A 17,587-nucleotide genomic window follows, 5' to 3' on the forward strand; every position below is an offset into this window, starting at 1 on the left:
TTTCTTGGCAATTTCCTGCTTAAAAGTTTAATAGATCTCCAGTGCGGACTTCTTAATCAAGCCAATTATCCACATGTCAGTCTCCGTTTCCTTCACTTTCTTCTTAACCGATAGTTCTTTTTGGTTTGGCTACCTGCTGGTTTCTAAGTATTTACCAGTCAATTTTCTGGTTCGCTTCCTCCATTTTATATCGAAATTCTTCATGTACAAGTAGCTGAATACCTTCCTAGCCCAATGCTCCTCCCCCATTTCTCTCAATCACTTCTAAAATTTTATCTTGCTGCTAGCTTCCCTGCCCTCAAATGATGTCCATCCCATATTACGTTGTACTCCCTGATTTGGTGTATTCCCGTGAGCTCCTAAGGCAAGCCCACCTAATGCACGTTGCTTAATTTCTAATCTTGTTTGAACTTCTGATCTCATGCACAAGACCGCACTGCCGAACGTCAGACCAGAAACCATGACCCCTTTCCATATTCCTCTCACAACATCATACCTATTGTATTTCCACAGTACCCTGTTTTTCATCTTCGCTGCATTCCTGTTACCTTTAGTCGTCACGTAGATTTCCTGTTCCATTAGGTACTCGGTTCCATTGCTTATCTATACGCCCAGATATTTGTATTGATCTGTTAGCTCTAGCGTGACCCTCTGCATTCTAAGTTCTCTTCTCGGTACCATAGGAACTCTCTTGTCAGCTCTTTCCCACTCTCGTTGCGAAAATGGAGCCCTTGCGCCACTTGATTCATCCTTGCCTAGTGTGGTGCATGACGCACTTCTTTGTTGAAAATTTCCTGTCACCCTTGTTTCTATATATTCAATAGCTTCGTCCCCTTCTAGCCTAGCACCTTGAGCTGTGGTTATAAACCTCTGCTCTAGGCTCGTCTCATTTTTTAGGGAGTTTAGATGGTTCCAAAATTTCGCAGCTGCTTTTCTATCTTTTTTATGTATTTCTGCCAGACACTGAGCTCCCTTTCATCTAATCTTTTCATTGATCATAAAGAATGCATCCCTTCTACAGCTTAGAAAGATTTCCCATTTTCTTTCAACATCATCTGTCGGTTCACCCCGCTGCTTAACATGTGTGTGTTCCGTAGAGGCTTCCTGACGTTTTGCTATGGCTCTCTTAACTTCCTCATCCCACCAACTCCTGGGTTTGTGTCTTCTTTTTCGGGTGACTTGTCACGTGCCTTAGCAAGCTCTAGCTCAATCAGTCTAACTAGATTCAATTACGTGCACACTGTTTTATTGTCCTCAGTGATCACTTTCTCCATTTGTCTAATAGTTATTTCTGTTTGCCTTTCTGAATACAAACTTTTCTGCAGTGGCTCATCTTGTCTCCTTCCCACTTTCAGTGCTCTTCCAAATCTTAGCTTGATACGTTTGTGATCACCACCCAGACTTCTGAAGCCGCATTCATCTATGTGCATTCCCCTAAGCCTATCATACATCCTTTGTGACATCAGTGCATAATCTATCGTCGACTGCAGCCTTCCTACCTCCCATGTTATTTGCCCTTCACACTTTTAAGTACTGTTACAAATGATCCAATCATGCCTTTCACACATATCCAAGATTATTTTGCCTGTTTGGTAGTACACCCATCTATATCTTCTATGTGCGCATTCATATCTCTCCTAGTATAATTATCTGGCACTCTCCTCCCAATTCTTCAGTGTCCTTTGATATCGTCACGTGCTACAAAATGTCTTCAACTTGGAAGAACTGAGCCTGCGGGGAGACCCACCGAAAACTGGCAAGATGGCTGCTTAAATAATCAACAACTATCCAGAGCACGTGCTGCCCCAGAACACCGTATTCTATTCTCGCGGGCAGCCATGGCTTGCGCTCGCCGTAACTAGCGGCCAAGTGGCATTATTCACCCTCTGAAAAAAAAGAAGGGCATTGCTCTAATGCTCGAAAGTACAATGGCGAAGTCGGGACGAACCAACAGAAAATACGCGCATACACAAAAACAGCGCTAAGGTTAATGCGCAGTCGCACTACCGCGTGAAGTACGGCTTCAGTCGCACTACGTGCACAATCTCCGAGGAGTGCCTTCGCTGCCGTGGCGAGAAGGCGCCACCAGGGACTACGTCGCAGTTCACATTGCTTACACGTCGCAACACTTTGTATTGTCCGAAGTAGCGACTGAGCAGTTTTTGTGACAATCCCTGGCGTCAGCCGGGAGTCCACACCCAAATTTGATCGCCTGGATGGTATTAACTTTGTCGATGGCGAGCGTCGTAGTGGCATGCGTCTGTATTCTGCTGGTGCGTAGTGTGCAGGCGTGCTAATGGCGTGCTTCTTCTGCGTATTGGGTAAGCTGCAGAGCATCAGGAGTGATCAAAGCGTCGCAATTGTGTGGAAGCATCGCATCCAGCAGGCTCTGGACCTCACGTCCATAGACAAGGCGGAAAGGCGTGAATCGCGTAGTTTCCTGGACAGCAGTATTGTACGCGAGTGTGACGTACGGTAGAACCTGGTCCCAGGTCTTATGCTGGACATCTGCGTACATAGATAACATGTCAGCGATGGTCTTGTTGAGTCGCTCTGTCAAGCCGCTGCTTTGCGGATGATATACCGTGGTCTTGCGATGGCTCGTGTAGCTGAGCTTGAATACGTCATGAATGAGCTGGGCCGTGAATGCTGTTCGTCTGTCTGTGATTACGCACGACGGGGCGCCATGTCGAAGAACGATCTGGTCATAAAAAATTGGGCGACGTGGGAAGCCGTAGCGCGTTGTAGTGCCTTTGTTTCGGCGCACTTCGTCAATTAGTCGGTGGCTACTATGATTCCCTTGTTGCCGGCAGATGATAGTGGAAAGGGCCCCAGTAAATTCAGTCCTATTTGATAAAAGACGCTCTGGGTGGTTATGTTGGTTGAACAAGCACCGCGGGCTTCATTGGCGGGGATTTTCGGCGTTGACATTCCCGGCAGCTTTTCGCGTATCGCTTAACGGATGCAGAAAGCTTAGGCCAGTACTATGCTTGTCATACTCGAGTGAGAGCTTGAGAGGAACCTAAGTGACCAAGTGTGGGCTCATCGTGGCAGGTAAGAAGAATGTCGTCACGCATGTCAGTTGGTACAACTAGAAGATAGGTTTTGTCATTGCCGTTGGAGTTTTTCTTATACAGGACCTCATCTCGCAGAAAGAACGATGACAGACTTCGAGAAATAAATCGAGGTATGGGAGAGTTACGTCCTTTAAGGTTTTCGATAACTGCGCGAATTTATTCATCCGCGCGCTCTCGTGTAATCAGATCGGTTGTATTAAGGGCCCCAAGGAAACCACCGTCATCCTCGGTGCCGTGACCACAAAATTCGACAGGTGCACGGGATGATGAATCAGCATCTTCGTGCTTGCGGCCCGATTCGTAAGCGATCGTGAAATCGTATTCCTGCAGACGAAGACTCCATCGTGCCAGTCGCCCACACGGGTCCCGTAGGTTGGCTAACCAGAACAACGAATGATGGCCGGTCACTACCTTGAAGTGGCGTCCGTAAAAATAAGGCCTAAAGTTCATCGTTGCCCATACTACCGCGAGGCACTTTTTTTCTGACGTGGCGTAGTTGACCTCGGCGCGGGAAAGAGTGCGGCTAGCGTACGCTATCACTCGCTCTGTGCCCTCCTGTTGTTGTACGAGGACAGCACCAAAATACACTCTACCATTGCCTGGTTTTTCTCTCTGGCCTTTGCTCCCATCCAGAAGTACACAAAATCAAGGAGTGTCATTTGCCCTGTCACTTTCCCTTTTAGTTATAAATGTTCCTTGCACTCCTGCAGGAGTGCGAGGAACCCTTTTTGAACCCTTTGCCAGTCTGTACTTTTATGAATGAATGCCCCAATACCACCCCCTTTCTGCTGCCTTCTTTCTATTACAATATTCCGATGCGTAGTCCACATTGTTAGGAGGTTGTTTCATATCTCTAAGATGTGTTTCTACAAAACCGTATACCATCGGCCTCTCCTCTTTTAGCTGTTCTTCTATCTCTTCCAACTTCAGCCTGTTCCTGTCACCCTGCATGTTAATATACCCTATGTCTGAATTGCCTCGGCCCTCGTGGCTACGTCTATTTCTGCTCCGGGCTCTACCTATCTTAGATACTGGTGCCACTTTGGACGACGATAGTTATAGCGCGAGAACAAAACGACGACACAGAGACAAGAAGGACACGAAAGACACGAGCGCCGTTCTGGTTGCCGGTGCCCCACTATTCTTTCAGTCGGCCACTCCTTTGTTCACACGGGCGAGTGCTTCCTCGGTGGACTTCAGCCTTTCTCCCGTTGCCCTATGCAGGAGAGTCACGATTTCCACGTTAGGGTGTGTCACTTGTTTCTGCCATGCAGTCATGTCGTACCATACCAGTTTTTCAAGATGTCATGTGAACGAAACCAGAGCAAGAGCAGCAAGACCGTACAACGTAAATCATGACATTTCTGACATACATGTCGTGATAGTCATTTTATGACCAGTCGATTATTCTCGTCATACAGTCATGTTATTTCATGCCAAATTTGGTGCCGACACCATTAACGAAACGGCCAGGAAAGCTAAAAGCCATAGGCAGCTATATATATATATATATATATATATATATATATATATATATATATATATATATATATATATATATTGTGAGCGCTGACTATGTACTTCATCTTCATCTGTATGACCAAACCATTGTAGTGATCATCATCGTATGTCACGCGAGCTGGCTCTCTGGCTCGTGCGGCTGGATTAAAAAAAGGATAACCTGGTTGGTGCCGTACCGGACGTGGTCTCATAAGTGGTGGAGCGTGCTTTGGTTCCCACGTCCTCCTGCTCTACCCGTCACCCCTGGAGCTCCGGTCTGGTCGACGGTTGTGCCCTCAAGCAACAGCAATGGCAGAACCCAACCCGCCCACTGCTGCAACCGCTCCTTCTCAGCCACTTAGGCTTCACTACACCGTGAGTACCTCTCATCGAGACCCTCCGGTATTTTCCGGCCTTCGCAACGAAGACGTCGAAGAATGGCTCGACAGTTATGATCGAACCAGCGTTTGCAATTATTGGGATGAGGCGCACAAACTGCGCTACGTTCCTTTTTACCTCGATGGCGTCGCTAAAACATGGTATTACAACCACGAGAGCGACTTCTCCAATTGGTCGGTCTTCACGGGGCATCTCCGTCAGGTATTTGGCACGTCTGCAGGATGTTCTGTAGTAGCGAAACAGAAGCTCGCAACCCGCATTCAAGGGGACGACGAATCGTATACGTCCTACATTCAAGATATTCTGGCTCTCTGTCGCCGAGCACAAAATGACATGACGGAGGCCGATCGCGTCCGACATCTACTGAAAGGCATCAACTCTGTGGCCTTCAATGCTCTCGTGATTCAGAATCCGACCACCGTCCGGGACGTCATCACTACATGCCAACGCCTGGACGCGCTTCATTCCATGCGCCTTCCACACGCCTCCTGCGACGCTCGCTTTACCAAAGAGCATGAATTGCGGGCCCTTATCCGCACAATCGTCAGAGAAGAACTTCACGGCCTTATTCCAGGCAACCCTGCCGTTGCGTCTGTCCACACACCTCCTCCCAACCTGCGAGAGATAATCAAAGACGAACTGGCATCAATGACAAGCGCTGCACATGCCCCGTCTCCTGTGCGCTTCCCAGTGCCTTCGTACGCAGAAGTTGCATCGCGGGCCCCTGCACCAGTTCCAACCATGCCTGCGGACGTCGGATGCGACCATGTGGCTGCGATGACAACGCAAGCGCCAAGGCCACGCCACTATTCTACATGGCGTCCTCCCCGCCCCATCTGCTTCTACTGTGGCATAAGGGGTCATATATCCCGTTTCTGCCGCCGCCGTCAGCAGGATGAACGACGTGGTTACTCAGCTTACGAGAGAGACTTTTCCCCGAGACCCGATGAATACGATCCCGCATCGTATCCATCCACCTTCCGTCAGTCGCCCTCCCCTCCACGGTCTTATGCTGGGCCTCATCCGTCTCGTTCATCTCGCCGCCGTTCTCCGTCACCGTTTCGGCGTACGTCATCACCCTTGCGTCCCGCTCCGATCTCTCGGGACTCGGAAAACTAGAAGGTGCAGTTTTTGGAAGGGAAACTGCTTGTCGTCGGAATGCTACAACTCCTCCGTCTCGTCCAGCTAATTTACTGCCTGTTTCTGTGGAAGGTGTTTTTGTTGACGCCCTTATAGACACTGGAGCCGCAATTTCGGTAATTGATCGTGAATTGTGTTTTCGCCTGCGTAAAGTGCAAACTCCTTATGCCGGCCCCATGTTATGCGGTGCTAATGACAGTCCAATTCGCCCGACCGGGTTGTGCACTGCTCGTATTCTCATCGATGGAATCCGTCATCACATACAATTGGCTGTGCTGTCTTCGTGCGCTCATCAGATAATCTTAGGCTGGGACTTCTTGTCAGCGGCGTCTGCTGTAATTTCGTGTGGTCGGCCCCTCATTCGTATTACGGACACTGAGCTTTCTTCTGCTGCCGACCTTTCGTCGCCCAACCTTGTGACAGCTGCGGATTTCCTCCTGCCTCCCGGACGAGAACGTGTCCTTACGATCAAGTCACGTGACATTCTAGATGGTGACGCTGTGGTTGCTCCTTGCCAGCGCTGCATTTTTCGAGGGATCACCATCGCATCTTGTTTAGTGCGGTTCTCCCGTGGTTATGCAAGCATCACGGCCTGCAACACGACGCCAGAACCACTTCTTTTGCCTGAGGGGACCACTGTTGCCAGCATTACCGAAGAAGCACCGCTTTGTGTCGTCACTGGTTCATCTGCTTCGTCATCCTCAAAGTGTATGCCAGCGGAAGATGCATTTCCTGCTCTCAAGGCCACTTTGTGTGAACATCTCAACCCAACGCAAACGGATGCCTTGCTAGCGTTATTAATGAAGCACAAAACTTGCTTTGACGTTTGTTCCGAAGGTCTGGGTCAAACAACAGTGACCGCCCATCGTATCGACACCGACGGATCCCGTGTGATTCGCCGCCGCCCTTACCGTGTGTCGGCTTCTGAGCGCAAGCTTATAGAAGAACAAGTCAACGACATGCTCGCGCGCAACGTCATCAGGCCTTCGACAAGCGCATGGTCTTCTCCTGTCGTACTAGTGAAAAAAAAGGATGGCTCGGTACGGTTTTGCATTGATTACAGATCACTCAACAAAATCACTCGTAAGGACGTCTACCCAATGCCTCGCATTGACGACGCTCTTGATACTTTACAAGGTGCCGAGTACTTTTCAAGTCTTGACTTGCGCTCCGGTTATTGGCAGATTCCAATGCACGAGTCTGATAAAGAGAAGACTGCGTTTGCTACCCCCGATGGGCTCTTTGAATTCAATGTAATGCCTTTCGGCCTGTGCAATGCCCCAGCCACATTCGAACGGATGATAGACACGGTACTGCGGGGATTAAAATGGAAGACCTGCCTTTGCTACCTGGACGACATTGTCATTTTTTCGTCGAGCTTCTCACAGCACCTGGAACGGCTAGACGAAGTCCTCACGTGTTTAGCTAAGGCCGGTCTCCAGCTCAACACTAAGAAGTGTCGGTTTGCCAGTCACAGCATCAAGGTATTAGGTCACGTCGTCAGTAAACATGGCGTTGAGCCCGATCCCGACAAGGTTGCTGCGGTGCTGCACTTTCCTACACCAACCACACAGAAAGACCTCCGCAGCTTCCTTGGCTTAGCATCGTATTTCCGCCGCTTTGTACGTGATTTCGCTACTATTGCGGCTCCTCTACACAAACTTCTGACCACGAGCGCACCCTTTGTCTGGTCGGATGACTGCGAAGCTGCTTTTCACACCCTCAAGCGATGCCTCACATCACGGCCAGTGCTTCGCCATTTCGACCCTGCAGCACCTACTGTGCTACACACTGACGCAAGTGGACTTGGCATCGGTGCTGTCCTTCTTCAGCGGAACCACGCTTCCGAAGAACAAGTCGTGGCCTACGCGAGCCGTACCCTATCACATGCTGAGCGAAACTACAGCATCACTGAGCAAGAATGTCTCGCCATCGTGTGGTCCATACAAAAGTTTCGTCCTTACTTATACGGCCGGCATTTCACGATAGTGACTGACCATCATGCTCTGTGTTGGTTATCGTCTCTCAAAAATTTGTCGGGACGCCTTGGCCGTTGGGTACTACGATTGCAAGAGTATGACTACAGCGTCACATATAGGTCGGGCCGAGAACACCAAGATGCCGACGCTTTGTCCCGTTGCCCGCTCTCGCAGAGCGCCGAAGTGTCACCTGCCATCTGTTCGTCGCCGCCCGCCAAAGTGACCAAACAGACGGCTGCTCCTTCGAAACAGTTAGTTGCCTCGGCGGACCTTCTTTCGTCCACAGATCTCGCCTCGCTCCAACATGCCGATACCTACTGCCGCACAATCATCGATCGGCTCACTGGCTTATCGCGTGCTCCAAACAGCCGCCTAAGACGGCAACTTGCCCGTTTCAAGCTTCAAGAGGGAACATTATGTCGGCAAATTTACCATCCTCTCGGTAACCAATGGGTTCCCGTCATTCCTCGCTCACTTCGTCTGGAAGTTCTACAAGCGTTTCATGACGATGCGACAGCTGGCCACTTAGGGTTCCACAAGACCTACGATCGCCTCAGGACTCGCTGCTTTTGGCCTGGCCTCTCCACTTCTGTCGCCAAGTACGTCGCTTCCTGCGCGTCATGCCAGCACCGAAAACGTACCACGTCTCTTCCCGCAGGGCCACTGCAACCACTGCCGTGCCCGTCCACTCCCTTTGAATTTGTGGGCATAGACTTATACGGACCTCTTCCGCTTACGTCAGCCGGTCACCGCTGGATTGTTACTGCCGTAGACCACCTTACTCGCTACGCGGAGACGGCAGCTCCTTCATCTGGTGCTACCTCTGAAGTAGCCGATTTTTTCCTTCGCGCCATTATTTTACGACATGGCGCACCGCGTGTGCTCCTTAGTGACCGTGGCAAGACATTTCTTTCGCATGTCCTTGCTGAAGTCTTACAGGCCTCTAACACTATTCACAAGACCACATCAGCGTATCACCCAGAAACTAATGGTCTGACTGAGCGTTTTCACCGAACTTTGTCCGACATGATCTCTATGTACGTGCAACCAGATCACAAAAACTGGGACACAATACTTCCTTTTGTCACGTTCGCATATAACACTGCCATACAGCGTACAACGAATTTCAGCCCTTTTTTCTCGTGTATGGCCGTGTACCGACTTTTGTTCTGGACACCACCTTTTTGTCCACATCTTCCAATCCATCTTCATCTCTCCCGGAAGAGTTCGCCGCTCGCGTCGCCCGCTGCCGTAAAATCGCCCGTGCCAACACTGCTACCATTCAGGACAAGAGAAAAATCGACATTGATGCGAAGCGTCGAGTTGTTGTGTTTCGCCCAGGCGACGAAGTCCTTTTGTGGACACCTGTTCGTGTACCTGGGCTCTGCGAAAAATTCCTTCACCGGTATCTCGGTCCATACACCGTCCTGGAACGAACATCTGAAGTCAACTATCGCGTTGCTCCTGTCAACGCGGCTTCTGATCGTCGTCGCCGCCACACCGAGATCGCCCACGTCTCTCGACTGAAACGATATATTCGGCGTCCCAACTCTTTCTAACTTGCTGCCCTCTTTCGCTAAGGGGGGAAAATAGTGTGAGCGCTGACTATGTACTTCATCTTCATCTGTATGACCAAACCATTGTAGTGATCATCATCGTATGTCACGCGAGCTGGCTCTCTGGCTCGTGCGGCTGGATTCAAAAAAGGATAACCTGGTTGCTGCCGTACCGGACGTGGTCTCATAATATATATATATATATATATATATATATATACAGGGGAAGTTATTACAGTCGTCGTTTTGTTCTCGCTCTATAACTATCGTCATGCCATACCAACTAGCCCAAGCTGCCACACTTCTAAGCCACTTTGGAATCGCATCTATCCATACCACCTGTCAAAGAGTCTCCCTGGTTGTTTTCCTCGTTACTAGCTATCCTGCACCCGAAAGGCCCACGTGCCCCCCCCCCCCCCAAAAAAAAAAAAAAACAGCTACTGCGCGTCCTGCAAGTCGACAGCCCCCCTCATGACCTAGCCGCCCATCGAAGTGAATTCTGTGTCGTTGAAAACCACCCCACCTATGCACCTCTCTTTATTTCCACCACCTCAAAGCTTTTCTCTCGACTCATCCGCCATATCTCTTGGTTTGCGTTGACAACCACTCTTTGCAGGTTGCCGTCACGCACCGGTACCTCCGGTATCGTGCATATCACTACTTGTACCTGAAGAGAAGTGGCGCGCATGTCATCAACCCCTTTCGCCAGTGGGGTTGCTAGTCCTGCCGTATCTTTATTTAAGACATCTTTTAAACAGCCTGAAATTATCACAGAAATTCGTCTATCAGCTGTAGCTTTGAGTTTTGCGCTCGCTTGCCTCATGACTGCCTCCAGCTTGCGTCCTGGGAGTGTCTCTACTGCAATCCTCTTGTCACCTCTTACCCTCTCTTTTATGGCTTCTGTGCATCGATTTAAATTCGAGTCCCCGGTGATTATCACATGCTGTGACTTTTCAGCTGGAGCGTCCTACACCTGGGGGTTACTTGCACCTGCGGAGCCGGCTGCTTTGTCCCCTACCAGCCCCACGACTACTTCGCAAAAGCTGGGCTTGCAACAGCTGAACCAGCCGAACCTGTTTTTTTCCAAACTTGCTTGCTCTTTCTTCTCCGCCGTTCTGGTTGCTGGTGCCCCACTATGCTTTCAGTCAGCCACTCCTTTGTTCACCTTGGGTAGTGCTTCCTCGGTGGACTTCAGCCTTTCTCCCGTTGCCCTATGCAGAGGAGTCACGATTTCCACGTTAGGGTGTGTCACTTGTTTCTGCCATGCAGTCATGTCGTACCATACCAGTTTTTCAACATGTCATGTGAACGAAACCACAGCAAGAGCAGCAAGACTGTACAACGTAAATCATGACATGTCTGACATACATGTCGTGATAGTCATGTTATTACTAGTCAATTATTCTCGTCATACAGTCATTGTATTCCATACGAAACTTGGTGCCGACATTATTAACGAAACGGCCAGGAGAGCTAAAAGTCATAGGCAGCTATATATATATATATATATATATATATATATATATATATATATATATATATATACATATATATATATATATATATATATATATATATGAGATCTAACAGACAGTTGTGCCAAGGAATGTACAGGGGAAGTTATTACCGCCAATGGAATGTAAATAAGAAGAAAGAAGAAAGAAATGTGGATGAAAAAATTACCAGCTGTGAGCAGGAATCGAACCTACGACTTTCGAATAACGCGTTCGATGCTCTAACCACTGAGCTATCACAGCAGCCGTCCCTCCATCCACTTTTTGGGGTTTATATGTGAATTTAGAAGTAGAAGTGACAGTCAGCGCCATCTATAAGCCAAACAACGAGTGTGAAAACACTCTTATTCGCATGTTTCGCGTCACGTAGCACGTGAACCTATTATGAGCGGGCAGCTGATTAATTGTCCCTCTTATACAACCTAAACACACCAAGTCTACCAGTACGAGACCCTCGTTCAATGAAATAAGGGAGAGAAGTGTATACCCAAGGGCTCGTATTTCCGCGTTTTAACACAATATTAATGAGATATAACAGACAGTAATGCCAAGGAATGTACAGGGGAAGCTATTAGAACCAATGGAATGTAAATAAGAAGAAAGAAGAAAGAAAAGTGGATGAAAAAATTACCAGCTGTGAGCAGGAATCGAACCTACGACCTTCGAATAACGCGTTCGATGCTCTAACCACTGAGCTATCACAGCGGCTGTCCCTCCATCCACTTTTTGGGGTTTATATGTGAATTTATAAGTAGGAGTGACAGTCAGCGCCATCTATAGGCCAAACAACGAGTGTGAAAACACTCTTATTCGCATGTTTGGCGTCACGTAGCACGTGAACTTATTATGAGCGGGACGCTGATTATTTGTCCCTCTTATACAACCTAAACACACCAAGTCTGCCAGTACGAGACCCTCGTTCAATGAAATAAGGGAGAGAAGTGTATACCTAAGGGCTCGTATTTCCGTGTTTTAACACAATAATAATGAAATATAACAGACAGTAATGCCAAGGAATGTACAGGGTAAGTTATTAGAACCAATGGAATGTAAATAAGAAGAAAGAAGAAAGAAAAGTGGATGAAAAAATTACCAGCTGTGAGCAGGAATCGAACCTACGACCTTCGAAAAACGCGTTCGATGCTCTAACCACTGAGCTATCACAGCGGCCGTCCCTCTATCCACTTTTTGGGGTTTATATGTGAATTTAGAAGTAGGAGTGACAGTCAGCGCCATCTATAAGCCAAACAGCGAGTGTGAAAACACTCTTATTCGCATGTTTTGCGTCACGTAACACGTGAACTTATTATGAGTGGGCAGCTGATTAATTGTCTCTCTTATACAACCTAAACACACCAAGTCTGCCAGTACGAGACCCTCGTTCAATGAAATAAGGGAGAGAAGTGTATACCTAAGGGCTCGTATTTCCGTGTTTTAACACAATAATAATGAAATATAACAGACAGTAATGCCAAGGAATGTACAGGGGAAGTTATTAGAACCAATGGAATGTAAACAAGAAGAAAGAAGAAAGAAAAGTGGATGAAACAATTACCAGCTGTGAGCAGGAATCGAACCTACGACCTTCGAATAACGCGTTCGATGCTCTAACCACTGAGCTATCACAGCGGCCGTCCCTCAATTCACTTTTTGGGGTTTATATGTGAATTTAGAAGTAGGAGTGACAGTCAGCGCCATCTATAAGGGAAACAACGAGTGTGAAAACTCTTATTCGCATGTTTGGCGTCACGTAACACGTGAACTTATTATGAGCGGGCAGCTGATTAATTGTCCCTCTTATACTAAACACACCAAGTCTGTGATAGCTCAGTGGTTAGAACATCGAATGCGTTATTCGAAGGTCGTAGGTTCGATTCCTGCTGTTTCTGTTATTGCCGCTAATCTCTGCCGTTTATTACGCAAAGTAACGACGCCGCTTTCGGGACTGTCACTTCACACCGCAAGCGCACAGCAAGTAACGCCTCTCGCAGCCTGCACTGCAAGAGTCTCCATCGAAGGCATTCTTTACATCGTGGAGTTTATTGTTCTTCCTGTCTGTTCGCATGACGTCATCCTCGGGTGGGACTTCCTATCCCGCCATAATGCCGTCATTGACTGCGCACGCGCCGAAGTTGAGTTTTTGCCCTTGTGTGATTTCCCATTACTGGACGCTCCTCATCAGCCGCCGAAGTTGCTCGTTCATAAAGATACCGATATTCCGCCTGGAAATTTCGCCCTTGTTCCCGTTTCATGCAACGCCTACACTGACGCTACAGTTCTTTTTATGCCTTCCGATATCTTCAAATGTCGTCGAGCTTTGCCGCTGCCTTTCGCAACAATTGACCTTGCCGCCGGAAGAAGCAACATGTTCGTAAGGAATCCGCTTTCCACACCTGTCACATTGCTTGCGGGGGAATGTCTCGGCCACGTGCAGGATCTTGACCCTTCATTTTTGTTTGATGTCCCGGACGACTACTGCGACCACCCAAAAGCACTGTCGGCACTCGGGGAGTCGTCCAATGATACGTTTTCAAGCGCCATCGCCGACACTCTCACTCCCACCGAACATGCCGACCTGCTGGATCTTCTCCATGAGTTCAGGAGTTCGTTCGATGTGTCGCAACCTCAACTGGGCCGCACATCACAAGTCAAACATCATGTTGACACCGGCCTACACCAGCCACTGCGTCAAAGACCATACCGTGTCTCCGCTGAAGAGCGCCGCGTCATCAACGATCAAGTCGAAGATATGCTTCGTAGAGACGTCATTCGACCATCTCACAGTCCCTGGGCGTCTCCCGTCGTCCTGGTCCGTAAGAAAGACGGATCTATCCGATTTTGCGTGGACTATCGTCGTTTGAATAAGATAACCCGCAAGGACGTCTATCCTTTGCCGCGCATTGATGACGCCTTTGACACCCTCCACGGAGCGGAATTTTTCTCGTCGCTAGATTTGCGGTCTGGCTACTGGCAGGTCCCAATGGCAGAAGCCGATCGCGAAAAAACGACATTTATTACACCAGACGGACTATATGAATTTAACGTCATGCCCTTTGGGCTTTGTAACGCGCCTGCCACGTTTGAACGTCTTATGGATAATACGCTACGTGGCCTCAAATGGAATATGTGCCTCTGTTACCTCGACGATGTCGTGGTTTTCTCCCATGACTTTCCTACGCACCTCCTTCGCCTAAGGCACGTTTTGAGTTGTCTGACCAACGCTGGCCTGCAGCTTAACCTAAAAAAATGCCGCTTCGCTGCACGCGAGCTCGTCATCCTAGGCCACATCGTGTCCAAGCACGGCGTATTACCAGACCCAGCAAAACTTCGAGCAGTCGCAGAATTTCCCAAGCCGACGACCATGAAAGAACTTCGCAGTTTTGTAGGCCTATGCTCCTATTTCCGGCGCTTTGTTCGCAATTTTGCATCTATCATGTCACCGTTAACCCAGCTTCTTCGCGGTGACGTGAACATCACCTCCTGGTCTCCTGCATGTGACGTTGCCTTCACTACTCTGCGCCGGCTGCTCACTTCCCCACCTATTCTTCGCCACTTCGACCCGACGGCTCCTACCGAAGTGCACACCGACGCCAGCGGCGTCGGGCTAGGCGCGGTCCTCGCTCAACGAAAGCCCGGCTATTCAGAATACGTTGTAGCCTACGCTAGCCGCACTCTGACGAAAGCCGAAACTAATTACAGCGTGACAGAAAAAGAGTGTTTGGCTCTGGTGTGGGCGCTTGGAAAGTTCCGGCCGTACCTACACGGCCGCCCGTTCGATCTAGTAACTGATCACCACGCGCTTTGCTGGCTCTCCACATTGAAAGACCCTTCTGGCCGCCTTGCGCGATGGGCACTCCGCATCCAGGAGTACAACATTCGCGTCGTATACCGCTGCGGACGCAAACACTCTGACGCTGATGCCCTGTCCCGCTCACCTTTACCACCAGATCAGACGTGCGGAAACACTTGCCTCCAGACCTTGTCATCGCTAAATCTCGACTCGATTGCCACCGAACAACGTCGTGACCCGTGGATCGCCTCTCTTATCGAATATTTGTCTGGCACGCCCAACCTTCCAGTATCTAGATCCCTCCGACGTCAAGCTTTCCATTTCGCCATCCGCGATCAACTTCTTCATCGACGCAACTACGCTCCCGATGGCCGCCGGTGGTTGCTGGTCATTCCACGCACTTTACGATCGCAAGTATGCGCCTCCCTTCACGACGATCCGCAATGTGGCCACGCCAGAGTGTTCAAAACATATGAATGCCTTCGCCATCGCTATTACTGGCGCGGCATGTACAATTTTGTACGTAAATTCGTGCAGTGCTGTCCTGACTGCCAGCGACGTAAATCAACACTGCCACGTGCGACTGGCGCATTGCAGCCACTTCCATGCCCTGCCAAGCCATTTGATCGCGTCGGCGTTGACCTTTACGGTCCCCTTCCATTGACACCACATGGTAATCGGTGGATTATAGTGGCGGTCGACCACCTAACACGCAACGCCGAAACAGCCGCCTTGCCGAGCGCTACAGCTGAGGATGTCGCCTCTTTCATTTTGCACCGCTTTATCCTTCGACATGGTGCACCTCGAGAGCTCCTTAGTGACAGAGGCCGCGCTTTTCTTTCCGAGGTCGTCGAAACTCTGCTTTCGGAATGCCATGTCATTCATCGGAAAACGACAGCATACCACCCGCAGACTAACGGACTAACAGAACGGTTCAACCGCACGCTAGGTGATATGCTCTCAATGTACGTGGTATCTGATCACAGCAACTGGGACCGTGTTCTCCCATACGTCACGTTCGCATATAACACCGCAATACAAACCACCACGGGATTCTCACCTTTCTTTCTTCTTTACGGACGTGAGCCTTCCCATACAATTGATACCCTACTTCCTTACCGTCCTGATGCTTCCGAGTGTCCACCTATCTCCGATGCTGCTAGACAAGCCGAAGAGTGCCGCCAGCTCGCCCGTGCGTTCACCTCGGAAGAACAACAACGCCAGAAAGAAACCCGTAGCACCTCTCTTCCGGATCCCAACTATGCCCCAGGGTCTCTTGTGTGGCTTGCCATCCCATACCAAACACCGGGACTCTCCTCGAAACTTGTCCCCCGGTACGAGGGGCCTTACACCGTTTTGGAGAAAACCTCTCCGGTTAATTTCCTAATTGAACCAGTTTCCCGATCGGACGACATGCGCCGGCGGGCACGTGACATCGTCCATGTTTCCCGACTGAAACCGTACCATGAGCCTTTGCCTGAAACTTCTTAAGTCGCCAGGATGGCTCCTTTTTCAGCGGGGGCGATTGTGAAGAAGAAGATGTGCCTGCAGCGAGCAGTATCGCCAATGCCTGGCTCTCTCGGCTCGTGCTTCGGTTCGTTGCTGTGCCGATCGCTGGACGGTTCTTGACGCTGTCTCGTCGCTGGCTTTAACGGCTAATAAACCTCCTCACAGTTCTAATAACTTCCCCTGTACATTCCTTGGCATTACTGTCTGTTATATCTCATTATTATTGTGTTAAAACACGGAAATACGAGCCCTTAGGTATACACTTCTCTCCCTTATTTCATTGAACGAGGGTCTCGTACTGGCAGACTTGGTGTGTTTAGGTTGTATAAGAGGGACAATTAATCAGCTGCCCGCTCATAATAAGTTCACGTGCTACGTGACGCCAAACATGCGAATAAGAGTGTTTTCACACTCGTTGTTTGGCTTATAGATGGCGCTGACTGTCATTCCTACTTATAAATTCACATATAAACCCCAAAAAGTGGATGGAGGGATGGCCGCTGTGATAGCTCAGTGGTTAGAGCATCGAACGCATTATTCGAAGGTCGTAGGTTCGATTCCTGCTCACAGCTAGTAATTTTTTCATCCACTTTTCTGTCTTCTTTCTTCTTATTTACATTCGATTGGTTCTAATAACTTCCCCTGTACATTCCTTGGCATTACTGTCTGTTATATCTTATTAATATTGTGTTAAAACACGGAAATACGAGCCCTTAGGTATACGCTTCTCTCCCTTATTTTATTGAAGGAGGGTCTCGTACTGGCAGACTTGGTGTGTTTAGGTTGTATAAGAGGGACAATTAATGAGCTGCCCGCTCATAATAAGTTCACGTGCTACGTGACGCCAAACATGCGAATAAGAGTGTTTTCACACTCGTTGTTTGGCTTATAGATGGCGCTGACTGTCACTCCTACTTCTAAATTCACATATAAACCCCAAAAAAGTGGATGGAGGGACGGCCGCTGTGATAGCTCAGTGGTTAGAGCATCGAACGCGTTATTCGAAGGTCGTAGGTTCGATTCCTGCTCACAGCTGGTAATTTATTCATCCACTTCTCTTTCTTCTTTCTTCTTATTTACATTCCATTTGTTCTAATAACTTCCCCTGTACATTCCTTGGCAT

The 17,587-nt window shown here is 49.0% G+C and overlaps 1 non-coding gene across 1 annotated transcript; it reads left to right on the forward strand.

Moving 5' to 3' along the window:
• The first annotated feature begins 16,963 nt into the window (after nucleotides 1-16,963).
• On the forward strand, nucleotides 16,964-17,036 carry TRNAM-CAU (transfer RNA methionine (anticodon CAU)). The gene has a single exon. It is a non-coding gene; the product is annotated as a tRNA-Met (tRNA).
• The last annotated feature ends 551 nt before the right edge of the window (nucleotides 17,037-17,587 follow it).

The sequence above is a fragment of the Rhipicephalus microplus genome, chromosome 3 (assembly GCF_043290135.1).
Source record: "Rhipicephalus microplus isolate Deutch F79 chromosome 3, USDA_Rmic, whole genome shotgun sequence".
In the NCBI taxonomy this organism is placed as follows: domain Eukaryota; kingdom Metazoa; phylum Arthropoda; class Arachnida; order Ixodida; family Ixodidae; genus Rhipicephalus; species Rhipicephalus microplus.